Raw genomic sequence first — 4727 nt, 5'->3', positions numbered from 1 at the left:
TTAATGTCGCTGCTGCACAACAGCCTGTGTAGGCATTAGAGAAGTGACTTGCATTTTGTTTCATCTGCAGGATGTTCAGGTTGATCCATCTTTGACTGAACAGTTTCTCTCTCCTTAATGGGAAAAACAGTGATCTGCTCTGGAGTAGTTGGGATTTCTTTTTACTCTGAATGCTTAAAAGAAGCTCCCAACATGTGGTAGGAGAAGCAGAGTTCAAAGAAGAAAGCCTGATTTCTAATGGATACTTACTACTCACCCTTACTAAAGCCTCAGACCAAGTGGTAGTCAAAGACTTAAGTGTCAAAATAGCTTCAATCAGCTCTGGCAGTGTGTCATTTCTGTTAGGGAGCTGAAGCTGTAACTCGGGTAACTCACTGTCACGCTCCAGGTTTAGGCCTAAGCTCTAGTTTACAGGCAGTTGGACAGATGCAAAGAGTCATGGTTTGGAAGAACTCATCAGGATCCAAGTGTACATAGGCAATTCAGGCTGTTTGATGGCATGTAAAACAGATGACTTGCTTCATTCCACTTACCTTTGGCTTTACACTTGCAGAGGCGGGAGGACAGTGGAATACCTTCTCGGGCTAATTTCAGTTCATTTAACCCCCCTGTGTATGTGGCAGTTGATCAGCTATGTTCATATTAATATGACTAAGCAGCAGTCTCCGTTCAGTTCCTCACCACATTACTGAAGAGGGCAGCAGAGCCTTCCCTGAGGTGGTGCAGTCTATTTTAGTGGCATTATTTATAATAGAGATCTCATTTGCAGCTTTGTTATAATCGTCATTATCTGCTCAATGCCAGCTTCCTCTTTTCCTTGGTGTAGGATTAGAGGACCTGTGCTCTGTTACAATAACATTTTGCTGTTTGAAGTGTAATTATTTCTACTCTCATCTGGTTGTAGGTGGTGGAAGGAGAGACACCGTGATGGGCTCATGGATTGCAATGTGAACTCGTGACAGCAGGTACTTGTATCAGGTCCCGGTGGTCTAAGGTACCTGGGTAAGGCTTGGGTGCTGTGTTTCCTCTGGTGTCAGTGTATTAATTTCGGTGTTCATAGAAATGTTTGTCTTTATTTATAGCCTCTGCAAGAGCTGTGCTGCAGCAGAGAAGGTAAGAGCTTGGGTGTTTTACCTCTGGGAAGGTGGGGGTATGCGAACCAAGCCCTCAGTAGTTCATCTGCTCTGGTTCTTTCTCATGTAATCCCTCAAGTTTTATGGACAGATGTTGAATTGATCTAAAGTGCCTGCTGAAGCCATAACAAAATGTCAAGAAACGGGGCCTTTCCAACCCTGACCATTCCTGGGGGCTATGGTTTTAGCATCGGAGAGGCAAAGAGACCAATTTGAGACTTAGATTTTTAACCCTTCCTGAAGTGTTGTTTCTTTCTGTCCTTTGAGTTGCAGACCCAGCTGAAAGTCACCCGTCTGTTCAGGGAGCTGGTACCTCATTGTCTTCATTGAGAATCAGTGTCTGTGTAGTGCTTGTTGCTAGAAACCATTGAGTTGCTTGTGCTCATCTGTTTGCTGTGAGTTCAGCTGAGTGATGCTCTCTGCTGTATGGGGGGGGGACACACTGCTGGTTGTTATCAGCTGTGCTTTAAAGACAGGAATTCCTGTTTCTGGTAAAGTTTAGGTCACATCTCTTCTGAAATTACTCTCTTTATTCTCTGGTTTTGGTTATGAAGGCCTTGCCTGTGGATCTTGTTTCAACAGGTAAGTCTGGATTGCTTCCTTAGGTAACCAAGCAGATAGTCTCAATTATGCTTTGCTAGGTAGAACTGCGTGTAGGCAGCAGAGTTTTATTGTTCATGAAGAAAAAGTAGTGTAAAACCTGAAATCTAGCTTACCTTGAATTAAAGCAAATAAAATCTTAGGATATACAGTATCTTAATGGCACAGCTTGGAAGAATGATGTAGGAATTCCTGAACATGAGTCTTGTTTTAATGGCCATTACATCTGTGCTTTTGCAGCTCAACACAGCAGGGATGAGCTGTCCTCGAGAAGAACCCCTGCATCTGCCTCTCATGGCAAGTGGTCCAGGCAGTGACATACCCATGTTAGCAGTTCCAGGTGGGTGTGTTACGTGTATTTGAAGTCTTCTCTCTTGTTCTCTGCAGTGTACTAGAACCTACACGTGCTTTGTATAACTTGTTTCCTATCCACTCCTCTTGTAATGTCCAGTTTTCCTAATAAACATCTTTTGAAGCCATTGCTTTGTGCCTGTTTTCCAAGGGTCCGAGTGTTCTCATGTGTTGCTTGTCCTCAGTGATGCATTCCCTGTGGATCACGCAGGGAAGAGGAGAACAGAAAGTCATAATGGCTCCCATTGGGTGGGAACTTTAAACTGCCAGGTCAGAATACAGGACCTTTTGTAATAGTGTCTCTGTTTTGAGTATTTTCTTGGAGCATCCGGATGCTCCAGAGCAGAGGGGAAACTGTTTTAAGCAAATTGGAAGAAACTTCTGAAACAAAATTAATTCTGGTTGACTGGAAAGTGATGAGGAAACAAATCGGAAGTTTGTGATGTGATGTGATTTGATTCCCATGAGGTGCCAGGGCCTGCAGGAAAGTTCGGCCCTATGAAGTGAAGAGTTACCTTGCATTTCCATGGATACCAAGGGTTTGGCTTCATCCTGGTTGGGTTTTGTTTCAAAGGAGGGCTGAGCAGAGAGCAGAATGCACCCAGTGGTCGTTCATGTGCATCACATTGCTGCCAGGGGGGAGGTGGCCTGTGTGCCAGCAAGAGGTGACAATCTGTGTGTGTGCATGTGTGTATTTACTGCAAGACCCCTTTCTTCTCTATAGAAGCTCCCCAGCGTGTTGTGTAGCTCAGTTTGGCTTTGTTCTCATTTCAGCTGTGCAGACATAACCAGAAGCACTCAGGCTTTTTTCCCCATGTTCAACCCTTTTACTTGTCTTGCTGAGCAGCAGGAATGAACAGTCCATACAAACAGCTACTGCAGAGCTAATAAGTTCAGGAGCTGGCATGAGATGATTTTGGAGCCTTGACCAACCAGATTACAGTTAATCCTATAGCAAACATCTTCAGCACATTACAAACCATCCCAAAGTTGTGCCGTTTGCCTCAGCAATAACCCTCTTCAAACAATCACAACCTTCTCCAGTACCTTGATGTGGCACATCCCAGTGTTGGTGCTGTGTGTGCAGCACTGGTGCGGTGGGCTGGCAGGAAGAGGATGCTGTGATGTTGGATGCAGTAAAAAATCAGTGAATATCTCTTATTAGGGGGAAAAAAATAGGTTAAATCTTGTAGCTTTACCATCCTTGGAGTAACCAACCTTATTGCTTCCATGGGGTGAGAGGGGAGACACTTTCAACCGGGGCTGGCCTGGAGGAACCCACTGCCCTTTGAATCTACCAGGACAGGAATAAACCTGTTTTATATCTGGTTTGATTGTGTGAATTCCTGCTTGTTGTAAAGGCATCTGTGAAGTGGAAAGAAATCTCGTGTCTAAGTTGTATTTTGGGGAAGGGAGAGGGCAAAGAGCAGTGTGCACATAAAATCATGGCATGGTTTGGGTTGGAAGGGACCTTAAAGCTCATCCAGCTCCAACCCTTGCCATTGACAGGGACCCCTTCCACTGGAGCAGCTTGCTCCAAGCCCCTATGTCCAACCTGGCCTTGAGCACTGCCAGGGATGCGAGCTTCCTCTCGGCTTCAGGACATCAGTGGTGTTGCTCTGATGCTCTATGAACTGTAGGTGGCAGGGATGCTCCAGCCTCACAGCGTCTATAGCCCTTCATGGAGAAGTTTGACCAGCTGAGTTGATATTGGATGTATCAGACACAGTTCCACAGGGGGAGCAGGGATTAGAGATGGATTCAGTCATTTTAACCATGCTATTGTTCTACTTATAGTGAGTTCCTGGTTCTTGGACACGGTGTGAAGAGTCTGGGGGATTTAGTTCTTCCACAAAAGCATCATTTCTCCACAATGTGAATTCCTCTGTTGGGCCAAACACAGAATGAGAAACAGTTTAATGGTTGCTTCTCCTTTCAGCAGACCACCCTTTGCTCAAACTCTGTGATACATCCATTCCCACTTCTTTCTACTCGTCTGAGCATCTTCAGCCTCCACAGAATCCGTGTTTCCTCACCAGGAAAGCAAATAAAGAAGCCAAGCTAGAACTAACATCCTGCTGCTTCTAAGGCCATGTTGTTCCTTTGTGCATGTGTCTTCTTTTTAGCCCAGCAGTGGTTACTGTATGTGCGAGAAGGACCTGTTACCGTGAAGCTTCTTCACAACCTGATGCTTAAGGAGTGGGCACAGGTTAATAATACAAGTAAGGGGCTACAAGGAACCTGGAGAGGGGCTTGGGACAAGGGCCTGTAGGGACAGGCCAAGGGGAATGGCTTGAACCTGCCCGAGGGGAGACTGAGCTGAGCTCTTAGGCAGAAGCTCTTCCCTGTGAGGGTGCTGAGGTGCTGGCACAGGGTGCCCAGAGAAGCTGTGGCTGCCCCATCCCTGGCAGTGTTCAAGGCCAGGTTGGACACAGGGGCTTGGAGCAAGCTGCTCCAGTGGAAGGGGTCCCTGCCCATGGCAGGGGTTGGAGCTGGAGGAGCTTTAAGTTCCCTTCAACTCCAACCATCCCATGATTCCCATAGAGGAGTAGCTCACGTAAGGTACCATTATAAAGGTCTGACTGTGTCTAAGTAAACGTGGTTTTATCTTTACCGCTATAGCCTGGCAGCATTAAAAGTCAT

General features: G+C 46.0%; 1 long non-coding RNA gene across 2 annotated transcripts; it reads left to right on the top strand.

Moving 5' to 3' along the window:
* Positions 1–243: 243 nt before the first annotated feature.
* On the top strand, positions 244–2212 carry LOC133216165 (uncharacterized). Of its 2 annotated transcripts, none has more exons than XR_009726567.1 (2): positions 244–1528; positions 1636–2212. It is a non-coding gene; the product is annotated as an uncharacterized LOC133216165 (long non-coding RNA). The 2 variants fall into 2 exon arrangements; XR_009726568.1 differs by having other exon boundaries at positions 1631–2212.
* Positions 2213–4727: the final 2515 nt, after the last annotated feature.

Source organism: Neopsephotus bourkii, unplaced genomic scaffold, assembly GCF_033783945.1.
Source record: "Neopsephotus bourkii isolate Nb327-2 ecotype Australia unplaced genomic scaffold, CSIRO-AGI_Nbou_v1 NB_1036, whole genome shotgun sequence".
In the NCBI taxonomy this organism is placed as follows: Eukaryota; Metazoa; Chordata; class Aves; order Psittaciformes; family Psittacidae; genus Neopsephotus; species Neopsephotus bourkii.
This window is presented reverse-complemented; position numbering and strand designations above follow the sequence as displayed.